This window comes from Triticum urartu, chromosome 4, assembly GCF_003073215.2.
Source record: "Triticum urartu cultivar G1812 chromosome 4, Tu2.1, whole genome shotgun sequence".
In the NCBI taxonomy this organism is placed as follows: domain Eukaryota; kingdom Viridiplantae; phylum Streptophyta; class Magnoliopsida; order Poales; family Poaceae; genus Triticum; species Triticum urartu.
This window is the reverse complement of record NC_053025.1, coordinates 380,812,933-380,831,386: the sequence shown is the minus strand read 5'-3', so window position 1 is coordinate 380,831,386 and position 18,454 is coordinate 380,812,933.

Here is an 18,454-nt window from a genome sequence, read left to right as displayed (position 1 = left end):
TTCGTAGGTTCATCATGATCTAGTAGCATGACTTCCAGAACAGGATTACCGTACCACTCTGGTGCGGATCTCACTCTGGTTGATCTATGAGGTTCAGTAGTATCTTGATCTGAAGTTTCATGATCATTATCATTAGCTTCCTCCCTAACTGGTGTAGGTGTCACTGAAACAGTTTTCTGTGATGTACTACTTTCCAATAAGGGAGCAGGTACAGTTACCGCGTCAAGTTCTGCTTTCCTCCCACTCACTTCTTTCGAGAGAAACTCCTTCTCTAGAAAGTTTCCGAATTTAGCAACAAAAGTCTTGCCTTCGGATCTGTGATAGAAGGTGCATCCAATAGTTTCCTTTGGATATCCTATGAAGACACGTTTCTCCGATTTGGGTTCGAGCTTATCAGGTTGAAGCTTTTTCACATAAGCATCGCAGCCCCAAACTTTCAGAAACGACAACTTTGGTTTCTTGCCAAACCACAGTTCATAAGGCATCGTCTCAACGGATTTTGATGGTGCCCTATTTAACGTGAATGCGGCCGTCTCTAGAGCGTATCCCCAAAACGATAGCGGTAAATCAGTAAGAGACATCATAGATCGCACCATATCTAGTAAAGTACGATTACGACATTCGGACACACCATTACGCTGTGGTGTTCCGGGTGGCGTGAGTTGCGAAACTATTCCACAATTTTTCAAATGTACACCAAACTCGTAACTCAAATATTCTCCTCCACGATCAGATCGTAGAAACTTTATTTTCTTGTTACGATGATTTTCAACTTCACTCTGAAATTCCTTGAACTTTTCAAATGTTTCAGACTTATGTTTCATTAAGTAGATATACCCATATCTCCTTAAATCATCTGTGAAGGTGAGAAAATAGCGATATCCGCCACGAGCCTCAATATTCATCGGACCACATACATCTGTATGTATGATTTCCAAAAAATCTGTTGCTCTCTCCATAGTACCGGAGAATGGTGTTTTGGTCATCTTGCCCATGAGGCACGGTTCGCAAGAACCAAGTGATTCATAATCAAGTGGTTCCAAAATTCCATCAGAATGGAGTTTCTTCATGCGCTTTACACCGATATGACCTAAACGGCAGTGCCACAAATAAGTTGCACTCTCATTATCAACTCTGCATCTTTTGGCTTCAACATTATGAATATGTGTGTTACTACTATCGAGATTCAACAAGAATAGACCACTCTTCAAGGGTGCATGACCATAAAATATATTACTCATATAAATAGAACAACCATTATTCTCTGATTTAAATGAATAACCGTCTCGCATCAAACAAGATCCAGATATAATGTTCATGCTTAACGCTGGCACCAAATAACAATTATTTAGGCTAATACTAATCCCGAAGGTAGATGTAGAGGTAGCGTGCCGACTGCGATCACATCGACTTTGGAACCGTTTCCCACGCGCATCGTCACCTCGTCCTTAACCAATCTTCGCTTAATCCGTAGTCCCTGTTTCGAGTTGCAAATATTAGCAACAGAACCAGTATCAAATACCTAGGTGCTACTGCGAGCATTAGTAAGGTACACATCAATAACATGTCTATCACATATACCTTTGTTCACCTTGCCATCCTTCTTATCCGCCAAATACTTGGGGCAGTTCCGCTTCCAGTGACCAGTCTGCTTGCAATAGAAGCACTCAGTTTCAGGCTTAGGTCCAGGTTTGGGTTTCTTCTCTTGAGTAGCAACTTGCTTTCCGTTCTTTTTGAAGTTCCCCTTCTTCTTCCCTTTTCCCTTTTTCTTGAAACTAGTGGTCTTGTTGACCATCAACACTTGATGCTCCTTCTTGATTTCTACCTCCGCAGCTTTCAGCATTGCGAAGAGCTCGGGAATAGTCTTGTTCATCCCTTGCATATTATAGTTCAACACGAAGCTCTTGTAGCTTGGTGGCAGTGATTGAAGAATTCTGTCAATGACGCAATCATCTGGAAGATTAACTCCCAATTGAATCAAGTGATTATTATACCCAGACATTTTGAGTATATGCTCACTGACAGAACTGTTCTCCTCCATCTTGCAGCTATAGAACTTATTGGAGACTTCATATCTCTCAATCCGGGCATTTGCTTGAAATATTAACTTCAACTCCTGGAACATCTCGTATGCTCCATGACGTTCAAAACGTCGTTGAAGTCCCCATTCTAAGCCGTAAAGCATGGCACACTGAACTATCGAGTAGTCATCAGCTTTGCTCTGCCAGACGTTCATAACATCCGGCGTTGCTCCTGCAGCAGGCCTGGCACCCAGCAGTGCTTCCAGGACGTAATTCTTCTGTGCAGCAATGAGGATAATCCTCAAGTTACGGACCCAATCCGTCTAATTGCTACCATCATCTTTCAACTTTGCTTTCTCAAGGAACGCATTAAAATTCAAAGGAACAACAGCACGAGCCAACTATCTACAATCAAACATAAACAAGCAAGATACTAATCAGGTACTAAGTTTCATGATAAATTTAAGTTCAGTTAATCAAATTAATTAAAGAACTCCCACTTAGATAGACATCCCTCTAATCCTCTAAGTGATTACGTGATCCAAATCAACTAAACCATAACCGATCATCACGTGAGATGGAGTAGTTTTCAATGGTGAACATCGTTATGTTGATCATATCTACTATATGATTCACGCTCGACCTTTCGGTCTCCGTGTTCCGAGGCCATATTTGTATATGCTTGGCTCGTCAAGTATAACCTGAGTATTCCGCGTGTGCAACTGTTTTGCACCCGTTGTATTTGAACGTAGAACCTATCACACCCGATCATCACGTGGTGTCTCAGCACGAAGAACTTTCGCAACGATGCATACTCAGGGAGAACACTTCTTGATAACTTAGTGAGAGATCATCTTATAATGCTACCGTCAATCAAAGCAAGATAAGATGCATAAAAGGATAAACATCACATGCAATCAATATAAGTGATATGATATGGCCATCATCATCTTGTGCTTGTGATCTCCATCTCCGAAGCACCATCATGATCACCATCGTCACCGGCGTGACACCTTGATCTCCATCGTAGCATCGTTGTCGTCTCTCCAAGCTTATGCTTCTACGACTATCACTACCGCTTAGTAATAAAGTAAAGCATTACATCGCGATTGCATTGCATACAATAAAGCGACAACCATATGGCTCCTGCCAGTTGCCGATAACTCGGTTTCAAAACATGATCATCTCATACAATAAAATTCAGCATCATGTCTTGACCATATCACATCACAACATGCCCCGCAAAAACAAGTTAGACGTCCTCTACTTTGTTGTTGCAAGTTTTATGTGGCTGCTACGGGCTTAAGCAAGAACCAATCTCACCTACGCATCAAAACCACAACGATAGTTTGTCAAATAGACTCCGTTTTAACCTTCGCAAGGATCGGGCGTAGCCATACTTGGTTCAACTAAAGTTGGAGAGACAGTCGCCCGCAAGCCACCTATGTGCAAAGCACGTCGGGGGAACCGGTGTTGCGTAAGCGTACGCGTAATGTTGGTCCGGGTCGTCTCATCCAACAATGTCGCCGAACCAAAGTATGACATGCTAGTAGGCAGTATGACTTATATTGCCCACAACTCACTTGTGTTCTACTCGTGTATATAACATCAACATAAATAACCTAGGCTCTGATACCACTGTTGGGTTTCGTAGTAATTTCAAAAAAATTCCTACGTACACGCAAGATCATGTGATGCATAGCAACAAGAGGGGAGAGTGTTTTCTACGTACCCACGCAGACCGACTGCGGAAGCGTTGACACAACGTAGAGGAAGTAGTCGTACGTCTTCACAATCCAACCGATCAAGCACCGAAACTATGGCACCTCCGAGTTCGAGCACACGTTTAGCTCGATGACGATCCCCGGACTCCGATCCAGCAAAGTGTCGGGGAAGAGTTCCGTCAGCACGACGGCATGGTGACGATCTTGATGTACTACAGTAGCAGGGCTTCGCCTAAACTCCGCTACAGTATTATCGAGGACTATGGTGGCTGGGGGCACCGCACACGGCTAAGGAATAGATCACGTGGATCAACTTGTGTGTTCTAGGGTGCCTCTGCATCAGTATATAAAGGACTAGAGGGGGGAGGCTGGCCGGCAAAGGTGTGGCGCGCCAGGAGAGTCCTACTCCCTTTGGGAGCCCCCCCCCCAATCCTAGTTGGAATAGGATTCGCGGAGGGGGAAAAGAGAGAGAGGGGGCCGGGCACCTCTCCTAGTCCTAATAGGACTAGGGGAAGGGGGAGGCGCGCAGCCCATGTAGGGCTGCCTCTTCTCTTTTCCACTAAGGCCCATCATGGCCCATTTAGCTCCCGGGGGGTTCCGGTAACCTTCCCGGTACTCCGGTAAAATCCCGATTTCACCCGGAACACTTCCGATATCCAAACATAGGCTTCCAATATATCAATCTTTACGTCTCGACCATTTCGAGACTCCACGTCATGTCCGTGATCACATCCGGGAGTCCGGACAACCTTCGGTACATCAAAATGCATAAACTCATAATATAACTGTCATCATAACCTTAAGCATGCGGACCCTACGGGTTCGAGAACAATGTAGACATGACCGAGACACATCTCCGGTCAATAACCAATAGCGGGACCTGGATGCCCATATTGGCTCCTACATATTCTACGAAGATCTTTATCGGTCAGACCGCATAACAACATACGTTGTTCCCTTTGTCATCGGTATGTTACTTGCCCGAGATTCGATCGTTGGTATCCAATACATAGTTCAATCTCGTTACCGGCAAGTCTCTTTACTCGTTCTGTAATACATCATCCCGTAACTAACTCATTAGTTGCAATGCTTGCAAGGCTTATGTGATGTGCATTACCGAGAGGGCCCAGAGATACCTCTCCGACAATCGGAGTGACAAAACCTAATCTCGAAATACGCCAACCCAACATGTACCTTGGGAGACACCTGTAGTACTCCTCTATAATCACCCAGTTACGTTGTGACGTTTGGTAGTTCCCAAAGTGTTCCTCCGGTAAACGGGAGTTGCATAATTTCATAGTTACAGGAACATGTATAAGTCATGAAGAAAGCAATAGCAAGATACTAAACGATCGGGTGCTAAGCTAATGGAATGGGTCATGTCAATCAGATCATTCTCTTAATGATGTGATCCCGTTAATCAAATAACAAATCATTGTTCATGGTTAGGAAACATAACCATCTTTGATTAACGAGCTAGTCAAGTAGAGGCATACTAGTGACACTTTGTTTGTCTATGTATTCACACATGTATTATGTTTCCGGTTAATACAATTCTAGCATGAATAATAAACCTTTTATCATGATTATAAGGAAATAAATAATAACTTTATTATTGCCTCTAGGGCATATTTCCTTCACGTCTCGCCTCCGTCCTCCGCCTCGCCTTCCTCCTCGACGCTGGAGCCAATCACCTCCGTTGAGTCCTCGCCGTAGTCTAGGTTCATCCCAAACCACTCCGGCGGTACCTCCTCACCGTCTTCAGACCGCTCGGGGACGAAGATGCTGGTGTCGGTGTACTCGGCGATCGCCACAGCACGCTTGAGGAGGGCATCTTCCGCAGCTGCCAGCTCCGGCTGGGCCTCCGACTGAAGCATGGCCAGCCAGTCTATATCCAGCCCCGGATACCACGCCTTGACGAACTCCAAGGCCCGGCGAGCTCCAGCTCGGGCCGAAGAACCCTTCCAGGCCTCAAGACGACCAGCCGCAACATCTAGCCAGTCGGCCGTTAGGCTGGGGGTGCGCGGAGCCTACATCTCCGGCCACAGGGCGGCAATCGCCTGGGCACCGACACGCTGAAGCCGGCGCAGCATCCGGTGAGTCGGCCGAAGGCGAGCCTCGATGCTCAGGATGTGCTCGTCAAGGGTTCGGGGGGCGTCGGCGGCGATCTCTACGCCCTCCGCCCTCCGACCTTCACGATCAGCCTCGATGGCTTGGATGGCGGCCTGCGAGTGCCCAGGAAAGAAGTCTGCCAAGATGGAAGAAACGAAGAAGCAAGTCAAAACCAGGAGTCGGCACGACCTATAATCGGCAGAAAGTAAAGAAACTCACCATCAACGATGTCTTCAATCTCATGGAAGCTGGAGGCCAGCATCGCCTCCTTGTCAGACCAGGAGGAGCGCAAGCTCGCAAACTCGGCCAGGAGGGCGGTCTGCGTCTCTTCTGCCTCCCTCCGCATCTTCACAAGCAGCTCCTTCTGCTCTGCCAATTGAGTGGCCGGCAGATTGCACTCCGTGGCGAGCTTGCTGCACTCCTCCCCTTTGGCGCGCAATGCGGAGTTGGCCTCGCTCAGCTGCTGTCGAAGAGCAGCATTGGCTCCTGAAAAGAAGAAAGAAAGAGGGCGTTAAGTCATCAATAAAGAAGATCACCAGGGAGATCCGGCCCGACTGCTTAGCAGTCGACCCGAATCTCGGGGACTACAGCCCGCGGGTGCGCTAGCGCTCCCCCGCAAAGTAGGAAAAAGACTTACTCCGGCTCTCCGACAAATCGGCGGTCCGCTTGCCCAGTTCTTCAACGTTATGGTTGAAGGCAGTGACACGGAGGTTGTGGTAATCATGCGTCAAGCATTTTAGACAAAAAATTAATACCCAAAGTTCATCAATTGGAGTTCCGGGCCGCCTGCTCAGCAGCCAGCCCAAAACTCGGGGACTACACCCAGTGGGTGCGCTGGCGCGCCCCCACAGAGAGGAACAAGGAAACAAGGACCAAAGGAAAAAACATACCCGGACGGCTGCCCGCGACACCAGGCACGCCTTGGTGCAATTCTGGAGAGCGTCGCCCTCGGCACGAAGCTTCGCCTAGATGTCCAGAAGCGCCTGGTTCAGCGGCCCTGTGCCGCCTCCTCGCACCCACCCAATGGGCGCGGCGCTCGTCGCTTCGGCGTCTGGGATCACCGAGCTGGCGGTGCCAGCCTCCAGGGGGTGGGGTGCCAAAGTCGCCTTCTCGAGACGGCGGCGCGTCGGCGAGCCGACTTGGAGGAGTAACCTCGCCACGGCCTCGTCTTCGGTCGGCGACACCGGAGGGTCCATTGGCTGCTTGCCTTGCGCTCCCTCAGATGGCAGTGGAGGCGGCGGCGGAAGAATCAAGTCTGGCGTAGAAGGGTCGCCGCCTTCCCTCTCCATGGCGGGGTTCTCGCTGCCGGCTTCCGCAGTCTGCCTCGTGAACTCCGGAGGCGGCGGCGCAGAGTTCAACGGGGTGACGAACACCTTCAATTGGCGGCCTGCATCCTCCTCAGCCTGCCGCTTCGTGGCGGCCGCGGCTTCGGCCTCCGCCAGTTTTTTCTTGGCAGAGGCCTCCGCCTTCTCCAGGCGAATGGCCTCTTCTTCGTTGCGCTTCTCCTGCGCATTCCGCTCTGTCGCCTCCCAGAGGTCAGCAGCGGGGTCAATCCGCCGAGTGGTGGCGGACGTCTCTGCTGACCCCATGACGGAGGCGGCGATGACCCTCTCAAGAGCGAGGGGAGCCCTGAAGCAAGGGCAGCAAGCAAAGACTCAGACAAAGCCACAAAGAAGAATAAAGCATTAAGACAGAATACTCACGCGAAGACCAATGGCGGCTTCTTCACTTCCTTAAGGAAGCGGATGGCCTTTGCAGCCGCCTCGTTCCGCCGGGTCGCCACAGCCGGACCCTTGGGCTTCTTCGGCCGACTGCCGAACAAGGTCGGCACGGCCCTGCGCTTCTTCCCGCCGCCTGGAGCCCCCGGCAGAGCAGAAGAGCCCGCGCTAGGCTGGCTGGCTCCTGGCCGATGGTGGGGGGCGACTTCTCCCTCGGCGTCATCGTCAGGCCAGTCGGCGAAAGTGGCCGAAGGCCTGAAGTCGCCTGCTGCTCCTCCTCCTCCCTTGGCGTCGTCCTCTAGAGCCGCCCCCCCCCCAGATCGGGGTCGTCGACGTTGCTCTGCGCCCGGTCGGTGAGGAACTCGCGGGCCGGCCCCGAGGTGCCGACTGGCGGGTGGAGGAGGGGGATTCTGACCAAAGCCGACTGGTCAAAACAAACTCGGCAAGAAAAAAGACAATCCAAAGAAAGAAAGGAAAGGTAACTCACCACAGGCGGGGGGTTAGCGCGGGAGTATGGCTCCTTGCCGAACCGCCAATCCTCCAGGAGCTTGCTGTCTGAGAGGTAGTTCACCATGAAGGCCACCTCCTCGTGAGGCATGTCCTTGGTGCACATCCGACTCGGGTCACGGTGCCCGCTCATCTGGCATATCATATGGGGGCGGCCTTGGAGCGGGAGAACTCGGCGCGCCACGAAGGTGGCCAGCAGGTCTGGACCAGTAAAGCCCTCCGACTGCGTCTGCACTCGGAGTCGCACGATGGCGCTGGCTCCCGCAGGCATCAGCGACTTGGCCCGGTACGACCAGTTGGGCAGTCTCCCAGCCGGCGGGCCGGCTTCGAAGGCCGGCAGGTTGACCCAGTCGCCCCTCGCGGAGACGCTCCTGACGTAGAAGTACGATCTCTGCCACATCTTCACCAACTTTATCAGTGAGATGAAGGGGAAGGGGTTGTCGGCCCCCGACCTTCGCATGGCCATGAAAGCGCCGCACTGAGCCGGCACGCCTGTAGCCTGGGTGCCGAGCTTGGAGAAGAAGAACTCCCCCCCAGAGCTCGAGGGTGGGGAGGACTCCAAGGAAGCCTTCGCACAAGGACACGAAGGGGGACAACAGCACCACTGTGTTGGGGGTGAGGTGGTGCGGCTAGAGGCCGTAGAACTCCAGGATGGATCGGAAGAAACTGCTCGCCGGCAGCCCCAACCCGCGTAAGCAGTGCGAGCGGAAGATGACCCGCTGGCCCTCCTGCGGTGCGGAGGAAATCTCCCCCTTCGGCGCAAGACGCACCCGCACATGATCCTCGCCGGGGAGCCGACGAGTCCGGCGGAGGAACTCGACGTGGTCGTCGTGAACTTCAGAGCCGTCCCAGGTGCCGGACCGCACCGGGGGAGGCGTGGCGGCAGAGGAAGAGCTCATCGCGAGCTGATCGCCGCGGCGTTTGTTGGAGCTTGGGCATGCGGCGGGACGGAGAAGAAGAAGGAGAGCGAGGAGTAGTGAGAAGGAAGAGAGCGAGGAGTGGTGGGAAGGAGGAGCGCGCGTGCCCCCCTCTTTCCCCTACTTATAGCCTCGTGGGCTGCGAAGCCGAGGGGGCGGTCGTGGGATTTACTGCTCCCACGGCCCCATGACCCCCACGTTCCACGACAAAGTTACTGCGCGCAGTAACTCCACGAGAATCCCAACCGTCCGCCGGGGCCGCGGCGGATCCGCTCGGGCGCCGAGGCGCGGTAGTGGCGGGTCCCGCCTATGGGCCTGTCCCGTCGTACGCGTAGGTTGGCAGAATGGCCCAGCCACGTGTCATCGCATGACAGGCCTAGAACGGGCGGCGGCCTGGAGGCTTAGCTAGCACGCTACTTGGATCCCGCCGCGATGTTCAAAATATTGTGCGAGTCGGAATTGAGCGAGTCCGAGTTGAGCAAGACGGACTCCTAGTCGGCCCGGCAGAAGTCCATCCATGACCATGTGTTGAGCACCCGGAAGGAGAAACTGCTGAGGCTTCTCGGCCGATCGTCCGCGGCGCCTCATCAGCTTCGGGGACTACTGTCGGAGTAATGGGCCACGGGTAGGCCAACCCGAGCCCTAGAACCTTTCAAGACATTGAGGCAGGCTGCGCCCCTCAAGGCCCCAGGACGAAGAGCCGCCTTCAAGAAGTCAATGGCAAGACGGCCGACTGAGCACTCGCGGCCGAGTCCCAGGGATGACCGCAGGGTAAGCCGACTCCTGACTGGCGACTTCCGGAGAAGCCGGCTTTGGGGAGTCGGCCTGCGACTCCAACAAACCCTGTGACCTCATCGAAGGGGACGGGGCAGGAGAGTGGCTACAGTGAAGCCCACTCCCGCCCCTTACCAAGGGCGGGCATGGCCACAGCACGCCGTACCCCGGAAGATCTCCGTGCGGCGTGGCACTGTTGCCATGCCGGCCCTGACATCAGCACCGCAGGACCGAATCCTGCACCCACGATGGCTTGTCTATACGGCTCAGAGGCAGCGGGTCCCACCAGTCGGTTAGACCCCAGGAGACGGCAAGAGGACCACCAATCGGACCCGTCGGGAGTCGGACCGGGGGAGTCGGCCGAGCCCTCCCCTGGGGCCCACGCACCATTAATCAAGATGTGATGGAGAGTGGCAATAGTGATCGCCCGCCAGGCGGCGGGGCTGTTGCCACGACCCCATGATCAAGCCCGCGTGATTAGAAGCACGACTACAGTAATCAGCAGCCGGCAAGACCCGCCCACGGCGGACGTGCCCTGTCAGCTCCGTACCAGGCCAGTCGGCGGGGCCCCCCAGTCGGCGGGCCCCATCGGTCGGAGGGGAAGACGGAGGCCAGAGGCGCTAACGGCTGGGCCCGCGTCCTGCCGGATTACCATTCTACCCCTGGGGGGTAGGCCTATATAAACCCCCCAGGGCACCCATGCAAAGGGTTGGAACCCATTAGCTCTAGGCCAAATCATATAGAAGGGAGAGAGCTAGCCTTGCCCTCTCCTACCTCCAAGAAATAGCTCAAGGAGCAATCATGTAAACACTTTGCCATAGTGATCATGCGGAGACCCCGCAGAGCAGCAGTAGGGGTATTATCTCCCCGGAGAGCCCTGAAGCTGGGTAAGATTCGCCGGCGTGCATGCCTTTGCCTCATCCCGTTTCTAGGCACCAGCGACGTTCTACTCGCCCCACCATGATAAGCCATCCTTTGGCATATGTCGCACCAAACCCCCGACACAAGCGCGGTCCAAACACCGTAAACGGAGCCCGCTGGAGGTGCTTCATAGTGTGGCCGAACATAGAGGAGCCGCACACCCTCTCTGCTTCACTAACGAAGTAATGGAGCACGAATTTGCAGACGGGTTTAATCCCATTAACATCGAAACATACGATGGAACAACAAATCACGCGATATGGATCGAGGATTACCTCCTCCATATTCACATGGCCCAGGGAGACGACCTCCATGCCATTAAATACCTACCTCTCAAACTTAAAGGGCCAGCTCGGTACTGGCTAAACAGTTCGAGACAACTTCCAGGGAACATATGTCCAACCATTATACGCCGATGACTTAAGTCACATTGTACAGGAGCCCGGTGAGTCAGCTAGGGAGCTCTGGACTAGGTTCTTAGTCAAAAAGAACCAAATTGTCGACTGTCCGGACGCTGAAGCCCTTGCGGCCTTCAGACATAGCGTCCGGGTTGAATGGCTAGCGTGTCACCTCGGCTAGGAAGCAGCCCTTACCACTCTAATGACCTGCTTCTGTGCGGGGAAGACAATTGGCTTGCTCATAAAAGCAACGACGCCAGTGGCCCGGGCACTTCTGAAATCCGATATGTCAACGGCAAGCCACAACGAACCGAACACAATAGTCGCAGTAATATACGTGACATGGCGGTGAACACCGGATTTCACAATCTGAAGCCCGGTCAACGGAAGAAGCCACTAAAGGCAAACCAAGATGGACCATCCACCCTTGATAGGTCATTGGACCAACCTTGTCAGATTCACGGTCACCCTGATATGCCAGCTAATCATACCAACTGAAACTGTTGGGTCTTCAAGCAGGCAGGCAAGCTCAGCGCTGATCACAAGGGGAGGAGGCCACCAGGCGATAAAGACGATGAATCTTCTTGTCAGCAGAACGCCAAGGGCCAGAAATAGTTTCCCTCCGACGTTCGATCAATCCAGGAACGCGAATAGCAGTTCGTCTTCCACCACCCACATACTGTACTGGCAAAATTTGCACCACGCGTGGATCACTACGCACTTAAGACACCATGGGCATCGGCGGAAGCACAATACAGACAACCCTGGAAGCATTCCCGTAACGTTCTTTATTTGTTCACCTTATTTTTCTGTATCATCCATAAAGAACAGGTGACCAGCTGGATAGCATCTACAACTGACTCTATCGGAGTTTGGATCCGTATGCTCACCTAAGGGGCTACTTCCATTAAGGATTCCCCTCCCCGAGGACGGGCGATGTAGACGTGCGACAGGAGGTCCAAAATAACTTTTTGTGGACCACACTCTCTATTCCGAGCCTGTACTATGCCATATTTCCTCTGATCCCGACCCCGAGCATGTCAAATAGCCGGGTTTGTGGTTTCTTTTATATATACACACACACACACACACACACACACACATAAATTTATCAATGGCACATCGCTCTGTTCTCAGTAAGTCTCATCCGAACCGATCTTTCGTACTCTTTAAAACAATAAGTACGGCCTTAACGGCTGCTCTGCAGATACATCTCGTCATACCCTGCCAGGGGCTCAGCATGGGAATGAATCAGCTGCCAGTAAAAGTCCGAACAGCTCTATAGCGTACTTCGACGTCGCAAGTTTGGCCTTATATGCATCAACTTCGAATCATTGTCTTGGGTCAATAATTGGGTTGCCCGGCTCCTTTGTTTGCTACCCTACGTTCTGATCTATCGGTTAGGGTAGTAAAGGAAGAACTACTGTGATTGTGCCCTGGCCTAGACCGGATGAGCACCTCAGTACAGAAAGCCGAAAATTGACTGTCATGATGCTGCGAGAGCTGGTCAACCCCTTGACGACTTATTGGAATCTTTAGCGATTCTCCATGTAACACGAGGTATCTTTTTCAGATCAGATATGTAAGGCACCACATGCCGCATGCACACCAGGGGCTATGTCGTAGCCCCACCATAAAACTCCTATGGTTAAGTGAAAGTGTTAACGCCTTATAGTCCGATTGCCTGGTTCGCCGCATTATCACCTCCTTCATGGACCAACACGTTGGATAAAGAGTGATTAAATGCTTTTCTGAACACCCCCGTACTTCCTACAAGGGGGCCGAAGCCGACGACTGGAAAACTTTCAGATTATATTAAAACGACCACACAGGAGGAATTCAAGATTTTCGAGCAAAACATAAATAGATTAACTATAAAGCTGTCTTTTACAATCATCATACACATCACTCGAACATTATGTTTTTTGAGCATTGACCCTCTATCAAGCGGGCGGCCTCCAGGACGTCTTCAAAATAACTCTCCGGTTCCGAATGGCCCCTACCTTCAGGCAGACCCTTCGTGACAACGTCGATGGCCTTCATCATTCCCCATAATGTCCTGACTTGGGCAAGGGCCATACGTGCATCTTCAATGCACGTTGACCTCTTCACAGCATCGATTTGTGGCACCACGTCGACAAGCTTCTGCACCAAACTGAAATAGCTACTCGGCGCAGGCTTGGTTGTCCACAGCCGGATTATAACATCCTTCATGGCAACACCAGATACCCTATGAAGTTCGGCCTATTGGGACATCTGTTCATTGAGAAGCAGCGGGCGCTTCGACGCACCGAATTGTGACCAAAAAAGCTTCTCCGTTGCATATCCAGCTCGCGCTTGGTAATACCGCGCTGCGTCGGAAGAACTCTTTGGCAAGTCCAAATACTCGTCTAGAGAACTCCACACTTGGTTTAGCTGAGCATAGTCTGGGTCGCCGAACTTAGTCTACAGCAGAAAAGGCTTTCTAGCCACTATCTCTTTCGCCTGCCGAACCTCCTCACAGAGTGCTCTGGACTCTGATCGCGCTTCTCTTGCCTCCTGCGGGCCTTGTCCAGTTCAGCTGCTAAGGCTTTATTCTCCTCTCAAGAAATTTGCAGTAGCCAGTAGCATTCTCCAAAGCGAGTGTCATCATAGATACCTTCTCCTCGCCCAGGCATCGCGTAGCTTGTTTAGCCTTTAGTTCAATCGATGCCCCTTCAGCAGCAGCATCACTAAGTCGAGCCCGCTCCTTGTCCCGGACTAGCTCCGCCCAGAGAGCCTCCACGGCGGCAACACCATCTGCATTTCATGTGCATTTCATATAAAGCACTTTCCCGCGTCAAGCACGCTGGTGTAAAGAATGCGGGAAATGCATACCTTGTGAGTCGTTAAGACGCCTGTTGATCAATGCCATGTCATCCTCCGCAATATCCAGCTTTCGCTATAGTTCGGCCACTTTCGTATTACAGGAAGCCATAGGAGGGGAAGCAGCCTGTATTTCAAATCAAACCAAGGTTAATACCTGAGCATATCTCTTTGATCCTCCGATCGCTTCCTTCGGAAGACAATCCGAGTCTCAGGGGCTACTGCATATACAACAGGTGCATTCTGTCAATAAAATTCAATTGACAAAACTATATCACAAACCTCAAAACCTCTTAGAAGGCTCATGAAGGCCTCGTTCAATCCACTCTTCACGGATAGAACCCTTTTGACCACCGTAACCATAAAGGTATGGTGCTCTTCTGAAATGGATGCTCGTCGTAGCAAGCCCGTCAGCATGTCTGGCGCTCCTGGGTCTTCGGAAATAGCAGCGGGAGTATGGCATTCCTGTGAAGGAACCCGCTTACTTGCCTCTAGAATCGTCTCCGACTGTAAACCGGACAGTTCGGGGACGCCAGTCTTGATCCCAGATCCCCGAGTGACAAAGGCACTGCCTTCGGGTAACACCTTCTTCGCTGCTAAGGGCCTTCCCACTTTGGCATCAACTTGTTTGAATTCTTGGCAGATTGGATTCGCCGAAGAACAAGGTCACCTTCCTCAAGGGTTCGGGCGTGAACCTTGCGACTATGGTAGCGGCGCAAGGCTTGTTGGTAACGAGCGGCTCGAGCAGCAGCCGGAAGATGATCTTCCTCAAGGAGCGTCGCATCATCTTGGCGCAACTTATCTTGCTCAAGCTCATCGTAAGCGAGCAATCGAGGTGACCCGTATATGAGTTCTGTGGGAGAACTGCTTCTGCCCCGTATACCAGGGAAAAGGGTGTCTGGCCAGTGGCTCGATTTGGTGTCATTCTGATCGACCAAATAACCATTGGCAACTCATCAATCCAGCGCCTTCCGCACTTGTGCAACATGTCAAAAGTTTTGGTCTTGAGGCCTCAAAGTACTTCTACATTCTCCCTCTTAGCCTGGCCGTTGCTTTTGGGATGAGCAACAGAAGCAAAACAAACCTTGCCGCCGAGGTCTTGAATGTACTGCATGAAGATGTGTCTCATGAACTGCGTGCGGTTGTCGGTGATGATTCTATTTGGCACACCAAAATGACAAACTAGTCCCTTGAAGAACTTGACGGCTAAGAGTGCTATTACCTTTCTCACCGGTTCCACTTCTGGCCACTTTGTGAACTTGTCGATTGCAACGTACAAGTAGTCAAAGCCCCCGACAGCACGGGGAAAGGGGCCTAGTATGTCGAGCCCCCATACAGAAAAGGGCCAGGAATGAGGGATTGTTTGAAGGGCTTGGGCTGGCTGATGAAGCTTCTTTGAATGGAACTGGCACGCTTCACACTTGGTTACTAGGGCAGTTGCATCCTGGAGAGCGGTGGGCCATAAGAACCCTTGCTGGAACGCTTCGCCGGCAAGGGCTCTTGACCCTATGTGAGAGCCACACATGCCTCCATGTATCTTTGCCAACAACTTCAGTCTGTCCTCCTAATGAATGCACTTCAGTTTCACGACGTCCGGCCGCCTTCTGTATAGGGCATCATCCACAAAGTGGTACATGCTGGACCGGCGGGCTACTTTCTCTGCCTCTCCCTGTTCCTTGGGGAGCTCCCCTATTTGGAGGAAACGGATGGTGCACTGCACCCATGCCGGAGCCTGGGGCTCGACGACAAGGATTAAAGGCTCATATTTGACCGTAGGGGCAGCTACTCCTACAGTCAGGGCTTGGGGCCCTGCCGGGGGTTGCTGCTCCCCGACAAGCTTGGGGCACCCAGCAACGTCCTTGCCGGCGGCTCCTGGGAGCTCAAGAGGAAAGTACTTGCCGAGGACCGCCTTCCTGCTAATGGCTCAATGGAGGGCTAGGTTAATTGAAGCACAAAGGTACCTGGTTCCATAGGCAACTTGAGGGTAGCGTGTTTTGACAAGTCGTCGGCAATGCTATTCTCTGCTCGGGGAACATGCTCTGCTTGTGGACCGTAAAAACACTCTTCCAGCTTCCTCACCTCGTCCACATAATCCTCCATCAATGGGCTCTAGTAATCCTTGTTGACTTGATTGATGATGAGCTGCGAATCACCTCTGATGATGAGGTTCCTGATTCCAAGGTCTGCCATAATCTTGAGACCGACAAGCAATCCCTCATACTCTGTTGTGTTGTTCGTTGATTTTTCCCGGGAAGAGTGCATCTGGAATACGTAGTTGAGGTACTCTCCGGTGGGTGTGACGAGCAGCATGCTGGCACCAGCACCTTGCAGCGAGAAAGCCCGGTCAAAGTACATGATCCAACCACGGCTCGTCTCCTTGCCGGGAAGGGCGGTCTCTCGAACTTCTTCATCTGGCGTTGGGGTCCATTTCACTATGAACTCTGCCAGGGCTTAGCTCTCGATCGTTGAAGTGCTCTCAAATCTGAGGCCGAAGCTTGACAGTTCCAACGCCCACTCCACAATCCTCCAAGTGGCATCTAGATTGTGCAAGATTCATTGTAAAGGGAGGTGGGTGACGATGGTGATCTCTTGCGCTTGGAAATAGTGACGCAACTTTCGGCCATAAGAAGGCCGAAAAGTAGCTTATGTATGCTAGAATATCTTGATCTAGCCCCCTGCAAGAGGGAACTGACAAAATAAACTGGGTGCTGCACCACCTTCTTCTTCTGTTCGACTTCGCCCGCTTACGCGGACTCCGTCTTGCCGGGACCAGGCTCTGCCGGGGTTCTGCCTTGCCGGCATCAGGCCCTGCCGGGGAGAGCTCTGGCTCATCATCCGATGGCTCTGCCGCTACCTATGCTTCTCCCTCAAATTCCCTCTATGCCACTAGCGCAACACTAGGCACTTGATTCGTTGCCACTAGATATAGCATCAATGGCTCTTGTGGTTTAGGTGTGACTAATATTGGCGTGGAGGAGAGGTTGCAGTGCTGCCTCTGCCTCTGGAGTCCATTTCATTGGACCCGCCTTATTCAATTTGAAGAAGGGGAGGGCGCGTTCAACTGATATGCAGATGAACCTACTTAGGGCAGCAATACATCCAGCAAGCCTACGGACGTCTTTGACTCGTCTTGCCGCCTCTATCTGCTCAATTGCCTTGATCTTGTCGGGATTTGCTTCGATTCCACGTTGAGACACAAAGAAACCAAGAAGTTTGCCGGATGGGACGCCAAACATGCACTTCTCTGGGTTGAGCTTGAGGTTGGGTTGGCAAATATTTCCTCCAGATCCTGCACCAGTGTGGCTTTGTCCTTGGTTTTGACTACTATATCATCCATATAGGCTTCCATATTTCTACGCAGCTGGGGTTCAAACCAATTTGGACCGCTCAAGAAAATGTCGAACCAGCGCTTTTCAACCAAAAAAGGCATCTGTACGAAATAGTATGTACCACATGGGGTGATGAACGGAGTTTCTCTTCGTCCTCCTTCATCATGAAGATCTGGTGGTATCCTGAGTAGGCGTCCAGGAATGACAACAAGTCACACCCGGCAGTGGAGTCCACTATCTGGTCAATGCGTGGCAGAGGGAAAGGATCCTTTGGACATGCCTTATTGATATCTATCTAGTCAATACACAACCTCCACTTCCCATTTGCCTTATGCACTACCACTGGATTGGCCAACCACATGGGGTGGAGCACTCCTCTGACCCAGCCTGCCGCCTCCATCTTCCTGATCTCTTCAATGATGAACTCTTGTCGCTCCAAAGCTTGCTTTCTAACCTTCTTCTTGACGGGCCGCGGATGGGGACAGACAAGAAGGTGGCACTCAATCACCTCCCTGGGAACGTCGGGGATGTCAGATGCTTGCAATACAAACCAAGGTTGTCCGAATCGCGATTCTATTGTATGATTCTACGACTTTGCGATCCAAATTAACCACTTTGATTCTATGATTTTGGTTCATAGAATCTACGTTTCTATGATCCTGACAGTGAAGATTCTACAATTTGCGATTCTATCATCAGATGTCTGATCCGATTCAGGATCACGATTCTGACAACCTTGATGCAAACACGTCGACATTCGCCCGCAGGAAGGCGACGAGGGTGTTTTCCTATTTGCTGTCAGGGGTGGAGCTTATGGTAAAAGCTCCACCCGTGTCATCCTCCTTTACGGGCACCTTCTTGGTTTCTAGCGGGGCCGCCTTTGACCTCTTGGTTCCGCTGGTGGAGCTCTCTGGCATGTCCTCAATGGTAATGCGGCGCTCGGAAGAGGCGCGTTTGTTGGAGGAGGTGCAGGAGTCCTTGCCGAGGTCGGGAGTCTTGCCGGAAGGGCCTTGCCGACAAAGGTAGATGCCTTGCTGGTTTTCTTCCCTCCCCAGGCCTAAGCGTTAGGAACAAGTGCCTCGGCGGCAGCCATTGCAACTGCCCCCCGGTAGAGTTGGTCGGTGCATATGAGCGTGTCCTTCATGCCGGAGGGGACAATGATGATGCTCATCGGCCCGGGCATCTTCAA